Below are 18,576 nucleotides of genomic sequence, written 5' to 3'. Positions count from 1 at the left end.
AAGTAGTGTTCAGTAAACAGGTAAAGGGTTGGTTAGGGGTCAGGAATTAGATGGAAGCAAGCCACAGGGTAAGGTTCATGCCTGGATAAAAGTCATTCTTGTTGTACACATTACATAAATTCTAAAAAGTATTTTTGCAATTTACAAACATCAAGATGGCTATATCAAAATGTCCCATTTCAGAGATGTTTGAGGCACTGAAGATAAAGGAGAAAACAAAATACAAAAAAAAAAATCGGACTAAAATAAGTACCAAAATTGGTACCTCTAGGGTTTAGATCCTTGGGTACAAAAAATATGCGCTATAGGAATTCAGAGGGAAACGATATCATTTCTGACTCAGGTTATCAAGGAGATGGCAACTGGTCTCAGTTAGCAAGGGAATAAGATTTCCAGAGGTAGAACTAGAAGAAGGCATTTTAAGTTGAGGGGATAGAATGAGTGGAGAAAGAAAAGCAGCAGTTTTAGGGATTGAAAAGTGCTCAGACAGACTGAATAATAAGGTCATAATAGGGCAACTGCAAATGATGAGGTTGATTTAAATCATTTGTTCTAGGTTCAGGACACTTTGCACTAGTTAGATTTTTAGCCTATGCCAGAATCCTCTTCTCCAGATCTTTGAATGGCGTCCTCCTTCTCATCTTTCAGCTTTTAAGCTAAAAGTCCATCCTCAGGTTTTCCAGGAACAATCTTTCTAAAGAACTCAAATCTTAATTTACAGTAATCATCTTTTTGTTAATTTATTAATTATCTGTTTTCCCTACTAAAATATAAGCTCCACTTCTAGTCATTATGAAAACAGTGATAGATTTACTCTCCTACATAAAACTGTATAAAACCTGAACAAAATATGTGAAACCACAGTTTTCAGACATCTGACATCAGGCAACTCAGGACAGAGATCCCTCCGAGAGGAAAATAAAGCGGGCTCTCTGAATGCCCAGCTTACTGTTTAGAGAGTGGCTGCAACACAGGAAGGGGGAATCCAGAAGAGTTTGATGGCCTCCTTAAGTTGAATAGATGAAGCTGGGAGGTCAAAGTAGCTAGAGTTGTCCATACAAGCCAAAGGAAAGAGATGCACAGAGAAGGAGCTATGTAGAGGGACCCCGCTAGTCTTTAGCTGGATAATGATTAAGTGTGTAAAAAAAAAAAAATTAAGGTGTGTAAAGAAACTACCTGAAGCCTGGGGGTGAGGAGTGGATACCTGAAAGAAGTAGAGGAATAATCCTGAGGAGTCAGACAGATCCAGGAATACTACATTTTTCCCATCAGGTTGACTGGAAAGCCTCATAATTCACAGGGCATTGGATAAAGTACTCAGAAATGTATTGCCTCAGCTCTTGTTTAAAGGCTGCTTTGTTCCTTAAAAGCAAGATTTGGAAGGATCAAACTGTTTCCAAGTAACTTAACTGTGTCCTGAAAAAAAAGCTCAAAAATATTTACAGGACTGAAAAAAAAAAAATCCAGTACCCAATAAGGTAAAATTCACAATGTTTAACAACTAATAAAAAATTATAAGGCAAGAAAAACAGCAGGAAAATACAACCCCTAATGAGGACTTAAAGATCAGTCAAGAAAAATGGACCCAGAAATGAAACAGATAAACCGAATTAGTAGACAAAGACAAAACAATTATTATAATTATACACCATACTTCAGGAAGGTTTAGGAATAAGTTATCATTTTAGTTAGAGACATGGACCTCACTACTGTCCTTACAGAAATCTAAAGAATTATAAGGGAATATTACAAATACTATGTTGGAATACTATGCCAACATATTAGATAATATATTAAATGGACACATTTCAAAAGAGACATAAAGTACTAAAATTAAAACAAGAAGAAATAGAAAATCTAATTAGATCTGTAACAAGTAAAACATACTAAATTAATAATTTAAAATCTTCCCACAAAGAAAAGTCCAAACCCAGAATCATTGCGATTCTAGCAAACATTTTAAAGAGAGTTAATATGATTACATCATAAACTCATTCAGGGAAAAGAAGGGAACACTTTGCTGCCATTATGGGAAAAAATACTCTCCATGGAGGTTGCTCAGTAATTAGAAGTAGAATTACCACGTGATCCAGCAGATCCACGTGTCTGGGTGTACATCTGAAGGAAATGAAATCACTTTCTTAAAATCTGCACTCCAATGTTCATTGTAGCCTTCTTCACAATAGCCTAGACATGAAAATGACCTAACTATCTATTGATGAATGACTGAATAAGGAACATGTAAGATATATATATGCGATGAAATGTTATTCAGCCATAAAAGGAAGGAAATGCTGCCATTTGTGACAACATGGGTGGACCTTTAGGGCATCATGCTTAGTGTAATAAATCAGACTAAGGCAGACACTCTCTTTATCTGGAATCGAAAAGACCCTAATTCATGGAAACAGGGTAGTGATTGCCAGGAGATGGTGGTGGGAAAATGGGGAGATATTGGGTCAAAGTGTACAAATTTCTAGTTATAATATTAATAAGTTTTGAGGAACTAATGCACAGCATGGTGACTGTAGTTAACAATACTTCAAAGTTGCTAAGATAGTAAATCTTAAATGTTTTTACTATGAAGACAAATATGTGAGGTGTTACCTTACTATGGTAATCACTTTGGAATATATATGTGTATCAAATCATCATATTATACACCTAAAAGTTACACAGTGTTATATCTTAATAAAGTTGAAAAAACTTTAAAAGTTAAAAAACGTTTCAAAAAAGAAAATGTGCCAGTTGACTCGTTATCATTTAGCGACAGCGACTACCCTCCTCTCCCATTTGAAATGACCACCTCTTTTTCATTTAGTAAATTCTTATACGTCCAGTGGTTCTCAAACTTTTGTGTGCATCAGAACATTGTGTGCTTATTAAGATGTTAAGTGTTGGGCCGCACCCATTCTAACACATACACAGGTGATTCTAATGATGCTGGTCCAAAGATCACACTTTGAGAACAAGCTGCTATATCTCAATTCCACAGCATAGTGATTAAGACCTAAATCTTGGACTTAAATACTGACTTAACCAGTTACTGCTTTAGGCAAATCTGTAATTCTCTCTAAACTTGTTTCCTCATTTTAAAATGAGGATAATAATTGTACTTACCCCATTTAACTACTGAGAATTAAATTTGATAATATGTATAAAGCCCTTAAAGTATACAGCTATTTATTATTATGATGATTTATTTGTGTATTCTTCTGTCAATAAAAGTTATATCCAGTTTTTGCCATTATAAACTTTGCTGCCATGAAAATTTTTATACACTTTTTTCTGGTACAGTTGTGCAAAAGCCTTTCTAAAGCATATTCTTACAATAGAATGTGGAATTGTAAAGTAGTAAGAAGTTAGTATGTAAAGCTAAATTGTTTTCCAAAGTGATTATATCACTTTCCAGGGCCAATAATAAAGGATGAAACTTCTGTTGTTCCATATTCTTGTCAACACTTGATAATTCTCACTGAATTTTTTCTTGTCCATCTTGTGGATGTGAAATTGTATATTGCAGTTTTTACTTGCGCTTCCTTGATCACCAACAAGGTTAAGCAGCCTTTCTATATTTACAGGCCATTTGTGTCTCATCTTTGGAGAAATTTCTGTTTATGTCTTTTGCCCATTTTTTTAAAAATTGGGTTTTTCACCTTTTATATCTTTTGGATACTTTTTTTTTTTTTTGGACAGTAATGTGTTGCAAATATTTTCATCAGGTTTAATTGAGACTATATATGTGAATAGAGAGTAAGCAAGTAAAGGAAGTTTTTTTCTCTGTTCTGGGTCAAGTGCCTCACAAAACCCTGTGGGTAATTTAGTCATGTTCCTCAGTTTCTACTTTGGTTCCCTTTCCAGCCCTCATATATGTTAGGGGTGTGTGTGTGTGTGTGTGTGTGTGTGTGTGTCTCCTTTCCTCTTCCTCCACTTTATATCACAATGAAAATGGTCTAAACAGCTGCCTTGTATTCACAAGAAGGCGGTGGAGAGAGCATATTTTAGCATACTTCAAGAAACTCCCAAACTTTGATGTACTCTGGAATCACCTGAGGTACTTAAAAAATATTTATGCCTGGTTCTCGCTCCTCTACATTCAGATTTAAATGGTAAGGCTGTGACCTGTACGTTGGGAGTTTAAGAAGTTCCCTAGGTTGTTTTAATGTGTAATAGATTAGTCCTTGAAACTCAAAGTGTCACGCATGCACCATCACATTGTTATCACATGGGTGCTTATTAGAAAAGTAAATTCTTAAAATGTAAATTATGGGATAAGACTCAAGATCCTTTAGTATATCATATGATATCACTTATATGTGCAATTTAAAAAAAAAAAGACAAACAAACTTATTTACAAAACAGAAATAGACTCACATAGAAAACAAACATGGTTACCCGGGGGGAGGGGGAAAGGGGCGGAAGGGATAAATTGAGTTCGAGATTTGCAGATATTAATATACATAAAATAGATAAACAACAAGTTCATACTGTGTAGCATAGGGAACTATATTCAATATCTTGTAGTAACTTATGGTGAAAAAGAATATGAAAACAAATATATGTATGTTCATAGATGACTGAAGCATTACGCTATATACCAGAAATTGACACAACACTGAACTATACTCCAATAAAAATATGTATACAATAAAAAGAAACAGTGGCTTGTCCACAGTCAGTGCTTGCACCTATTGCTGACCCAGAGGTCAGAGTTCTTTAAGGGTGCTACCTCATTAGTATCCCTAAACTGCACCTGATTCGGCTGTGGTCGCTCTGCTCTGATTTCTCCCTTTTCTTGATCCCATAAGCTCTTTAACTTCCAGAAAATCCTCAAATTTTCTCACCCAGTTATGGCTCCTTTCCTGTTTTCTAGCAGAATTATTGGTTTCATTCTTTTTCTTATGTACTTTCTCTCATTTCAACAGAATTTTTTTGGAGGAAGAAGAAAGAAACACATGTCTTCGGTTAGCCATCTCATTCTAGGATCTTGAATTTACTTTTCAAGATAGACCAGTAATTTGAAGTACAATGTGAGAAGCATAGGGGAGAATTCATAAAAATGATTTGAAATTTCTTATCCTCTAAAGTTTTAGATCAGTAGAGAGATTGTTACTAAATCTACCTCCTCATTTGTGGTAAGGTAAATGTTTCATACAAAATGACAAATTGTAAATAATGCTTAAAATATATAATTTAATTTGTTGTAAAAGCATATTTGCATACACATACAATTTTACGCACTGTTTCATTGTTTACAGACTCCTTAAGACTCACCTGTGAACTCCCTCTTATAATGGTATATAGAAATGCATTTAGAAAAGTTCTACAATTAAAAAATAACACATATTCATTATAGCAACTTTGGAAAAAACAAAAAAATACCTCTATTCCACTTTTTAGAAATGGTAACATTAGTTGCATATTTTTTCAGTCTTTTACTTTTATATTCACACATGTTTAAAAGGATGGTGTTATGATAAGTACGAATTTTAAACAGACATTTTCTCCCTAAGTAGTTCCAGGAATTAAGTCGTATCCTGCCCAATTGGGTAGTGTTTGTCAGTGGGTTGTATATAAGAGTAAAAAGAATTAAATGTTCATTTTTGAAAATATGAGAAATGAAAGTATGATGTAGAAATAAAAATAACCTGCAATTTTCCAGCCAAAGATATCCATTGTCCATATTTGAAAATGTTTCCTTCCAGTCTTTTTTTCCTGGGTGCATAATACATAATTTGCCGTCTTCACATAACATGTCATTAACTATTATGGACACAAAAAAAAACCCATCATACTATGTATTAAGTTTGTCTTCCTGACTTTATAAATGTTTTGCAATAGCCATTGCTAACATTTTAATATTTAGCACTGCCAAATATGCATGACCAATTTTGAAAAGCTATTTTTTTAACCTACACTGGCCAGCAGCCACTTTGTAATTGTTTTGTCTCACATTGGTATCAGGATAATGCCATCTTGTAAAACTTGTTTGAGAGTGTTCCCTCTTCCTCCAATTTTAGGAAGAATCTGAGAATTGTTGTTAATTCTTCTCTAAATGTTTGGTAGACTTCACCAGTAAAGCCATTTGGTTCTGGACTTCTGTTTGTTGGAGGTTTTGATTACAGACTCATCTCCTTACTTATTACTGGTCTGTTCAGATTTTATATTTCTTCATGATTCAGTCTTTGTAGACTGCGTATTTCTAGGAATGTACCCATTTCTTCTAGGTTATCCAATTCGTTGGTTTAAAATTGTTCATAGTAGTCTTTACTGATCCTTTGTATTTCTGTGGTACAGTTGTAATTTCTCCTCTTTCATTTCTGATTTTGAGTCATTAACTTACCTGACATTTTATTAATAGTTTCATGTGTGTTTTGCTGTTGTTTTCTTCCTCTCTATTCTGTTTTCTTCCTCTGTGAATTGATGATTTTCCATAGTGATATACTTCTAGTCTGTTTTACTCTGATAACAATTTCAGCTGCATACAAAAACTCTATGCTCTTTTGTCCACCCTCTCCACATTTTTTTCTCAAAATTTCCCATTTTATGTTGTCTATTCATTAACAAATTTTTATAACTGTAGTTATTTGTAATACTTTTATCCTTTAACCTTTATACTAGAGTTAAGTGATTAACACACGACCATACTGTAGTATTAGAATATTCTGAATTTTGTTATATACTTACCTTTCTTTACCTGTGTGTTTTATACTTTTATATGTTTTCATGTTACTAATTAGTGTCCTTCATTTCAGCTTGAGGACTCCTTTCAGCATTTCTTGTAAGGCAGGTCTAGTGGTGATGAATTCCTTCAGCTTTTGTTTGTTCAGTAAAGTCCTCCTGTCTCCTTCATTTTTGAAGGACAACTTTGCCAAGTAGAGTATTCTTGGGTGGCAGGGTTTTTTTGTTTCAGCACTTTGAATATACAGTTACACTCTCTTCTGGCCTGCACAGTTTCTGCTGAGAAATCACTGCTAATCTTATAGGAGTTCCTTTGTATGTGAAGAATATTCTTTCTCTCGATGCTTTTAAAATTCTCTGTCTTTGATTTTTAGACAATTTTATTATAATGTGTCTTGGAGAAGAATGTCTTGGGTCAAAATTTTGGCAGAACCTATGAGCTTCATGAATTTGGATGTCCAAATCTCTCCCCAGAGTTTTGAAGTTCCAAACCATTTTTCCTTTAAATAAGCTTTGTAACCCTTTCTCTCACTCTCTTTTTCTGCGACCCTAATAATGCATAGCCTGTTTCTCTTAATGGAATCCCATAGTTCATGTAGGTTTCCTTTACTCTTTTTCATTCTTTTTTCTATGTTCTCCTCTGACTGGATGATCTCAAATGACCTGTCTTCTATTTTACATTGTTTCTTCTGCTTGATCCAGCCTGTTGTTGCTCTCTCTTGTATTTTTTCATTTCACTCATTGTATTCTTCAGCTTCAGAGCTTCTGTTCAATTCTTTTTTATGATTTCTACTTCTCTGTTAAACTTCTCATGTTGTTATGTATTGTTTTCCTGATTTTATTAAATTATCTTTCTGTGTTATTTTGTTACTCCCTGAGCATCCTTAAAATAACTATTTCAAATTCTTTTAAATTCTTTATTAGGAAAATCATAGATCTCCATTTCCTTGGGGTCAGTTATTGGAAAAGTATTGTGTTTCTTTAGTGGTGTCATACTTCCTTGATTTTTGATGTTCCTTGAAGAACTTCACTGCTATCTTCATACTTGAAGAAGTAGTCAGCTCCTTCAGTCTTTACTGACTGGCTTCAGGATACCTTCCGTCAACTCTGTTAGGGATTCTGAGGCTTTCTCAAACTTTTCCTATGGATACACCTGCTCCACACTTCTTGTTCCCTCTTGTGGGGAAAATCCTGTAAAGCCAGGCCAAGTGTTGACAGCTTCTCTTTTCTTTCCCTAGGGCAGTGCTGAATGCTCAAGTTTGTGTGACTTTTCCCAATCCTGCAGTCAGTCTGGCCTTCTGCTCATACTCACTAGTCATATGCAAAGGCTCACTCTCACCACCATCAGGGGTTGCACACATAGAGCCAGCCATGGGTGAGGAGGGTGTGTGTGGGTGAAGGTATATAGAATTCTGGGTATGCCCACAAGCCAGTTGGGGGGATACACAAGCAGGGAGTCCCCAGTGGCTCACGGGCAGGCTTCCTGATGGAGTCTGACAAAGTAGGATCAGCATCCCTTTGATGTACCTCAAAAGCACTGACTGCTCTGCTGTTCTCTTAGCTGTTCCTGCCTCCCAGTAACACAGCACAACATAGAGTATTATATACAGGAGTGAGAACTCAGCCCCTCTTTTCATTATTTAAAAATTAGTTTTCTCTTGTTTTCTCTAGAATTGCAAAACATACTTTATAATCTATTTAGAGTTAATATTTTACTACTTTACCTAAGGTGTAAGAATTTTGCATAATGATCCATTTACCTGCCTCTCTCCATTATTGCTGCAATTGTTATTTATCTTTTACAGAAATTAAGAGAAAAGAGTGATCCTTATATTTAGTCATATATTTACTACTTTTAATATTCTTAATTCTTTTTCAAATATCTGATTTTCTCTCTCACATCCTTTCCCTTCAGCCTGAAGACCTTTCTTTATAATTTTTTGAAGTCAGGCATTTTGACAACAGACTTTCCTATTTTTCTTTCATCTGAAAATGTCTTCATTTTGCCTTTATTTTTGAAGAATATTTTCACCAGGTATCTCATACATGGTGAAATATAAATGTATAGTTTCACTAATTAAGTGAACTCCAAGCAACATAAGTCTTAAGCACATCCTGGTCAAAATTCTGAAAACCAAATATAAAGAGAAGTCTTAAAAGCAATTAGATAAAAATGACAAAGTACTTATAGAGGAACAAGGACTCACATGGACACTGCCGTCTCATCAGAAATTATGGTGATCAGAAGACAGTACAACAACACAGGAAAGTTCTAAAAGGAAAAAATGTCAAACCAAAATTGTATACCCAGTGAAAATATTCTTCAAAAATAAAGGCAAATATAGACATTTTCAGATCTAAGAAAAATAGGTAAGTCTGTTGTCAAAATGCCTGACTGTAAAAAACTATAAAAGAAGGTCTTCCAGCTGAAGGGAAAGGATGCCAGAGAGAAAGCTAGATATTAGAAAAAGAATTAAGAATGTTAGAAATAGTAAATATATGACTAAATATAAGGATTACTCTTTTCTCTTAATTTCTGTAAAAGATAAATGACAATTGCAGCAATAATGGTGAGAAGCAGGTAAATGGATCATTATGCAAAATTCTTACATCTTAGGTAAAGTAGTAAAATATTAACTCTAAATAGACTATAAAATATGTTTTGCAATTCTAGAGAAAACAAGAGAAAAAATAATTTTTAAATAATAAAAGAGGTATCACTAAAAATAGGTATATACTACAAAAAAATCAAGAGATAAGAATATGTCTTTTCTCTGGGAAAAGTATTTAATACCAATGGAATATTAGCAGAAAAAAAGTGAAGAATTTAATGTTTAGAGAAGCAACAAAACATGAGGATACCTTTTTTCCTCCTCCAAAATAACCAAATTCTATTTTTTTTCAAACTGGAATGACACTAAGACTTCCCAAATTCAGTCAAATGTTTAAACACATATTTATTGGTATAACTGAATAGTCTTTAAAGATGCTTGAGTCTCGAAGTAGTGTTTACTATAGGTATTGCCACCTACGGGTGCACAGGAGCTTAACAACATACATATGGGAGCACTCTGTCTACAAACCTGCTTCTAAGTATAGATTCGCCCTCCCTTGTAAAGAAAGAGGAAAAATATTCAAGAATAGGTTACAGTGAGGTTAATCATCCTTGGTCATCTTAACAGAAGTTTACTTCTTGTTTTCAAATAATTTGCAAATAACAGTAAAAGAGTTTGGTTAAACTTCTAGTTCCCAAAAGTAACTGATTATCAAACTGACTTTTTGTCTTTTTTTTTTTTTTTCACTGATCCTTTTTGCACTTTCCCAAAGCCATGCCCATCAACAGACCCCTGAATCTTAGAATTCAGATCAATATTTTATCTGTGACCTAGTCTTTAGTGCCACTCAGTGTTCAAATTACAGAATTGCAGCAAATCAAACCACCAAATCTGTCACAGCAGCCTCGAAATACTTCCTCTGGATTTAAAGACATCATATTAAGATCTCTAATCCCTGCCTGCTTTACCCTGCCTGACACAGATGAGCAAAATATAAAACAGCATATACTAGTTACCTTTTGGACTTTGATCAGGTGAAAATGGAGAATGAAGTGCCTGAGACCTTTTTTTTTCCCTTTCTCTGAATCATCTAGTACTGTGCCATGACTCCAAATATAAACTGACTTACTGGAAGCAGAGGGGAGGGAGGTCATTTGCTCAGGGGGGAAAAAAATCCAGCCACTTAGGAACAAGACCTAACAAATAAGTCCCACATTAACAGAAAATAAAAACACTGATGGAAGTTTATAAACAAATGCTGAAATTAAGCTACCAATTATTAAAACTAGGTTATGTAACTTTATTCCATTACTAATATAAGATAAAATAAGCAAGTAGGCATCTTCTATATATCACAACAATTTCCATTCCAATTTTGCAAAATGTTCACTATGTGGTAAAAAGAAAGATATGAAGAATAAACACTATATTACAAAAGAATAAATATAAAAACAAGAGAAATGTTTTTATAGTAGAAAATACACTGGAAAAAACAGAGAATAGAAAAGCAAACATGAACATGAAGAGATTAAAGAAAAGAAAAAAAGATAAAAATTTGGCCAGCAAATGAGATAAACAAAAATTCACATGGAAATTATGAATAAAATAACAACATTCAAGTGTACCCAGGAATAACATTACTGATAATTATCCATTTTAAGACCATAATAATGGTCCATATATACTACTCATTAAAAATTAAAAAACAACACAGAGATCAAAATTTCCATTTTTCCTATCTGTGACTATGCTTTTAAAAATCTTACATGAAAAAAAGAGGTAATTTAAAGAAAATTTCATAGTAACTCTTTTCTTCTTAAAAAAATTAGAATTACAATTATAGAAAACTTAGAAAATTCAAAAATACCAATTTACACTCCCACTAACTGGAGATAATCACTGCTAATATTTTGGTCTAAACTTTTCCAGTCTTTCAGCATTGCAAAAATTTATTTGTTCTAAATGGAATCGTAATGATTTAACAACCTGATTTATCCTCTTAATATGCAGCGTGTGTATATGTATATCATTAAACAGTCCTTTTAAATATCATTTTAAACAACTGGTATTCTATTTTACAGGTGCATATTAATTTTTTAACCAATCCTCTATTGTCAGCATATTTTGGCTGACTCCAGTTTGTAGGCATTATAAACAAATAATGAATTTACGTCCTTGAACTAAACCTCATATATACATAATTATTTTCTCAAAGAACTAAAAATTGAATTGCAATGTTAAAACCAGATAAAATTTTAAGGGATTTTTAAGGTAATTTTCCCAATGAAAAGGATTTATGAGTTTTGCTTGTTTTTTTATGTCTTGTCAATAATGAATACAACCATTTTTTTAATCTGTCAGTTTGATATACAAAAATGTCTTCTTATTTTCATTTGTATTTATTTGACTTCTTGAAAAAGTAAATAAGTTATATATGTTTACTGGCTATTGGATGTCTTTCTTTGTGAACTGCCTGTTCCTGTCTCTGGATATCAATAGAAATAGAGGGCATACTGTACAGTGGTTAATGGCATAGACTCTGGGTTTGACCACCTGGGTTTTGAAGCCTTAACCCATCACTAACAGTAAGACCCCTACAAGCCTTACTATCTATAATATAAAGATAATAGTATCTAGCTCCCCAGATGAAATGATGGCTTGGCATGTACTACATGCTCTTTTATATTTTAAGAGCTCTCTATAAGAGGGAATTTTCACCCATTGTTCTCAGTTGTTGATTGCTCTTTAATCTTCTTTACAGTGGGTTTTGGCAGACAGAAGCTTTAAATTTTTGTAGTAAAATCTATCACTCTTATCCTCAGGATATTTGCCTTTAGTATCATGCTTAGAAAGGCAACAGATTTAGAGAAGGAGTAAAGATAGTACAACTTTTTCAGGAAAGCAAAATATATCTGGTATGTGTATTGTGAGTCAGTTCAAAATCCAGCATTCTTCTCATGCACCTCTACCAAGCACGCACACTTTTTAAATAACTTCAGTCTGAAACAGAAATATACAAAAATCACAATGTCAGTCTGTATACAAAAAACTGCCAATGATCATGACCTGCCAGCTTCTCTGGTGTGGCTGGATCTTGAGCTTCCACTTCAATAAAGGGTACATAAATATACGTAAATATAGACATGTCATAGTACAGTAAGTTCCTCTTTGTAACCAATTTCCCAAATGATTGTAAAATTTTTATGGTGGAATTAATTATTCCACATATTAAAGAACTTCCCAGAATAACTCATGTGAGGGAATCTGGCTTGTGAGTGAAACTTTCTTCACCATATCCTTAGCAAATGTGTAAAGACTTTCAAAGTTTAAAGAAAATAAATCATTAGTAAGGCAGCAAGGTGCTCCTCATTTGAACTAGGATAACATTTTCCATCCAGCAGAGGACAGTACACACAAGCTGAAATACCAAACTATGAGCTGGGTCTTATACATGTCTAATACAATAGCATTATTTGTCATGGTCTCATTAAAGATAGTGTTTAGTTGATTAATATCTCTGAATTAAAACTGTAAGCAGCAAAACATAATTAAAATTGTATAACAATGTTTCAAATTTAATATTAATTCAGTTTTACTATCTAAAATATTTTACTATCTAAAAAATTTCTGTAACAAATGAAAGTACAGATGAATATTATATTTTCTTTTATAATTCATCTAGAAGTTCAAGCCAAAAGGTTTCCACTGGCCATATAAAGGACATGTTTTCAATCATTACAAGAAACTAAATTCAAGTGAGCCACTTCAAGAATATTAACAGTAGCAATATATTATGCTACAGTTAAAACAAAAAAGAACTATGTTTAAAATATCAGTATTTTGATAATGCAGATATTTTGGGCAATTTTTGCCCCATTTATAACTATAAATGGTGGTTAAAAATCAGAATTATAGAAAAGGGTACTGATTTTCCCAAGGTCACAAACAAGTAAGCAATTGCATATCAGTGATAAAGTTTTCTTAGTCTGCTACTGTATCCACTACAGTATGCAATTTCTGCCATAAACATCTTAAAATATGTAAGAAGTCATAAGAATTGCTAATACTACTTTTCAGCACTGTCATATTTTGTCCGTTGAGCCAAGCATACCAGATGTCTTTAAATAAAAGATTTAGACAGCATAAAAATAAAGTGTTATTGTATACGGGATTTTTTTTAAATATACCAATACATTAGAGATACCATAAGGTTTGAATACATGCTATTACAGAAGAGAGGAAACGTTTGTAGATGCTAATAGAATATACTTGAAAACAAGGAGAGATAGTAACCATAAATGTAAATGATTAAGAAGAAAACAATGAAAAATAAATGTAACACTCTGCATGTTAAAGAATATTTTATCTATTTTAACATAATGAGCTAAATCATACAATCCCATTTCTTGGAGAAAATATGGACTTTCATTTCCTAAAATTAATATACCTCCATCAGTATACAGTTCTACTAGATTCTGTGAAAAACCATTGTTGATAAGCAGGCTGAAATGTCTGTGAGGGAGTGAGGGGATTGTAAAGTGACTATTAGTATTAATACTGAGTGCTACTGTATTAAAACACATAACTCACACTCACAACAAGTGAATGAAACTGTCTGTGAGAACAGATTTGAAACAATAGCTTCGTCCTGAGCTGCACTTGTACATCTGTTACATTTACACAATTCCATCTAGTAACTCTAGATGTTTAAGTGAACATTTCTCTCCCCCATTTCTAGCCACAGATGATTGTACATGGAAAAGCTGGAGGAAAAAGAGAGATGAAGGCAGAATGGCAAGTCTCACATCTACACATGTGAAAGGATAGTAAAAGATACATATGGATATAGATATAAACATAACAAAAATCATTATTTTTAAATGCTCATTCAAATAGCTTAAAGATTACTCTCCATTACCTGCAGACAGTGTAAAAGTCCCTTAGCATGACCTAACATATTAAAGCCTTTCACAATCTGACCCAACTTGTAGTTTTAGCCTAAAATCCCACCATTCACTTATATGACCCCCTTATTCTTTTCACATTGATTCTTGCCATTCTCCCAAACCCACAAAATTTTGTATTTTTGTGCTTTGAAGTAACTCATTTCCTTTGCCTAGATCATCTTCTTCCAGTTCACATGAACTATTCATCCTTCAAAACTCAGTTCACTTACCATAAGATGTCATTACTATTTACTTATTTGGGTGTCAATCTCTAATAGACTAGACCTTGAGCTCCTAATAGGCAAAAATAATCTTATTTATCTTTGTATTCTTAGCACCAATCACACTGTCAGACATACAATGTTGATTTTTAAATGTTTGTTGAATGGTGAATGAATGAACCAGTATTCAATTGGTACTCATACATTTTTTTAGGAATGTCAGAATCTGTTTCCCTTTACTCTCCTCAAACACTCAAAAACACTATAAATAAACCAAAATGAAATTCTCTTCCTTTCCCCACAACTATTCCATTTTTTGTTCACAACATCTCCTAATCTCAGCAGTAAATAAAAGATCTCTTTTTTGAGACATTAAAAGACACATTATTCCAGGAAGATAAGAAGTAGAGGTACTTTTCCATATTCCTACCACTAGATACAAATAAAAATCCTGCATGTGTATAAAATAAACATAAGAAGATTCTGAAAGGTGGACAGAAGAAGGCACACTGGCTAAGAACATGAAAAGCCAAAGAACAACATGGTGGTCAGTTTCTCAGGTTTTCTTTCTGCCTCATACATCTCAGCCTTGCAGCTGAAGAAGTCAAGAACCTGGAAACATCAGAAGGCACAGACAAAACAGGTCCAACAAAAACAGATCTCTCTAACCAAAGGATGAAGAAAAGGTCAGACTAGTGAAACAATAACTTCCCTAGTCCAGCCAAATACCACAATAAAAACTGTGGATTCACTCTCATCCATACTAGCAAAGGCCAAGTGAGGAGCCTAGACTTCCAACTTCACAAGACAATAATGAGATGCTCTAACACCTTCACCAGAGTACTGCCAAAGAAGGCCAAGTCAGAAGCTGGGACTTTCATGCCTGTTGACCAGTAACATAATCTCCCCCTCCCCACGGTATCTGGAGACCACATGAGGAGAGAGGGAACTTCCTCCCCAACCCAGCAATAATGAGTAACCCTACCCACCCCACTAAAGGAGTGTCAGAGGAGTTCTAGTGCAGAACAAGACTTTCACCATCACCCATTCGTAATTAGGCCACCTCTACCACAGTGTCAGTGGAGACCATGTAGGGAACCAGAACCACCACCCCCCGCAACAGTGATGAGGAGCCACTCTCACTCAAGTGTCAACATCTAGTACCCCCCTGATATTAACAAGGTTGGACCTCCCCATCTCCTTCCACTGTGGTGTCAGAGAAAGTGACCCAAAAGGTAAGGCTTAAATAAAATTCAAAGTCTCCTAATATAATATGAAAATGTCCAGGTTTCAATCAAAATTCACTCACTACACTGAAAAACAGGAAGGTCTCGAACTGAATTAAAAAAAAAAACAATCAATAAATGACAAGAAATGTCAGAGGTACTAGAATTATCTAAAAAATATTTTGAAGCAGCCATTATAAAACACTTTAATGAGCAATTACAAACACACTTGAAACAAATGAAAAAATAGAAACCTTCAGCAAAGAAAGAGAAGATATAAAGAAGAAACAAATGGAAATTTTAGAACAGAAAAAATACAATACTTGAAAAAAAAAGAAAGAAAGAAAAGCTCCGTGGATGGGTTCAACAGCAGAATGGAAGAGACAGAGGAAAGAAACAGTGAACTGGAAGAGAAAACAATAGAAATTACCCAATATGAACAACATAGAGAAAATAGACTTAAAGGGGAAAAAAGGACAACACTTCAGGGATCTGTGGAACTATAATAAAAGATCTAATATTTGTGTCATTTGAGTCCTGGAAGGAGAGGAGAAAGAGGGCAGGGATGAAAAAGTACTTGAATAAATAATGGTTGAAAATTCCCAAATTTAGCAAGAGATGTAAACCTACAGATTCACAAAGCTGAGTGAGCCCCAAACAAAATAAATCCAAAGAAAGCTACTAAAATATATCATAATTAAAATTCTGAAAACCAAAGACAACGAAAAGTCATAAAAGCAGCCAAGACACCTTACCTACAGTGGGGGAACTAGTGGACTGACAATGAATTTCTCTTCATATCCTTGGAGGCCAGGAGGAAGTGGCATAATATTTTTCAAGTGCTGAAAAGAAAAAAACTGTCAACCAAGAACCCAGAACTCTATACCCAGTGAAATTATCCTTCAGGAATTAAGAATATGAAAATGAATATATGTATGTATATGCAAGACTGGGACATTGTGCTGTACACCATAAACTGACACATTGTAATTGACTGTACTTCAATAAAAAAAAAAAAGAGGAAATCAAAACATTCTCAGATGAAAGAAAACTAAGAGAATTTTTCACTAGTAAACCTACTCCCTAAGAATAACTAAACAAAGTTCCCTAAACAGAAAAGAAATAATAAAAGAAAGAACCCTGGAACATCAGGAATGAAAAGAGAACACAGTGAGCAAAAATACTGGTAGATACAATAGGATTTCCTTCTCATTCTTAGTTTTCTAAATTAATTTATGACAGGTAAGGATTTATTACCACCATTTTGTGTATTTAAAAACAAGACCAAACTATAAGATATCTATAAGAAAATTACTTCAAATAGAACAATGTAGGCCTATTTTAAAAGGATGGGAAAAGATATATTATGCAAATACTAATCAAAGTTAAGCACTAGTGGCTATATTAATATCAGGTAAAGCATTAGACTTCAGAACAAAGAAAATTCTCACAAACAGAGACATACGTTATAAAAGATAGAGAGATATGATAAAAGGGTCAGTCTTCCAAGAAGACATAGCAATCCTAAATGTGCATGAACCAAACCAAATAGAGCTGAAAGGAGAAACAGACAAATATACTATTATAGAGACATCAACACTTCCACTGAACATTTTCTAGAAGAAATAGACAAAATACTAGCAATGATATAGAAGAATCCAACACCATTATCAATCAATAAATCCTAAACAACATTTATAGGACACTCCACACAATTAGTGCAGAATAAGTGTTCTTTTCGAATGCCAAAGGAACATATACAAAGAGAGGCAATAAACTTGGCCATAAAACAAATCTCAACAAATCTAAAAGAACTGAAATCATGGAGAGTGTTCTTTGAGCACAATGGAACTAAACTAAAAATCAAAAATAGAAAGATAACAAAAAATCTCCCCCAAAATTGGACATTTAGACATACAGTTTTAAATAATCAATGAGTCAAAAGTAACTTTCAAGGGAAATTTTTAAAATACATAGAAATGAATGAAAATAAAAATACCAACATATCAAAATTTCTTGGACACAGCTAAAGCAGTGCTAAAATAGAAATTTAAAAGCATTAAATGCAAACATTAAAAAACAGAGTAAAAGAAAAGCAAAATAAACCCAAAGCAAGAAGAAGAAAGGAATAACAAAGAGCAGAAATCAATGATATTAAACAGGAAAACAATACAGAAAATCAGTGGGTAAAAGAGTTGTTTCTTTGAAAAGATCAATGTAATTAAAAACCTCACACAAGACCGACAAGGGAAAAAAATGAGAGAAGACACGAATTTACCAATACTGGGAATGAAAGAGGAGATATCACTATAGACCTTACAGACACCAAACAGATAATAAAGGAACACTATGAATAACCCTGTATACATAAATTTGACCAAAAGTGAACCAATTCTGCAAAAAACAAAACTACTACAATTTGTCCAATATTAAACACATAATTTGAATATCACTATTACTATGAAAGAAATTGAATTATTAATTTAAAAAAGAAATCTACAGGCCCAGATAGCTTTACTGGATAATTCTACCAATGTTTGAGGAAAACTTAACACCAATTCTATACAATCTCAAGAAAATAGAAAAGAAGGGATTCTTTCCTTCTTAAATTTATTTTCCTCCATAAATTTATTTTATGAAATCAGTATCATGCTTATACCAAAGAGAGACACAGACAGTACACAAAAAAAAGAAAGGAAGAAAGAAAGATTACAGACAAATATCCCCCATGAATTAGATGAAAAAATACTTATCAAAATAACAGAAAATAGAATTCAACAATATATTACAAAGAATTATGCACCATGACCAACTGAAGTTTCTTCCAGGAATGCAAGGCTAGTTCAATATTTGAACCAATCAATGTAATCCACCATATTAACGAGCTAAGAAAGAAAAATCACATGATCATATCAATCAATGCAGAAGCATTTGACAAAATTCAACA

This window comes from Camelus ferus, chromosome 5, assembly GCF_009834535.1.
Source record: "Camelus ferus isolate YT-003-E chromosome 5, BCGSAC_Cfer_1.0, whole genome shotgun sequence".
Taxonomy (NCBI): Eukaryota; Metazoa; Chordata; class Mammalia; order Artiodactyla; family Camelidae; genus Camelus; species Camelus ferus.
The sequence above is the reverse complement of the archived record's forward strand: the minus strand, read 5'-3'. Positions refer to the sequence as shown.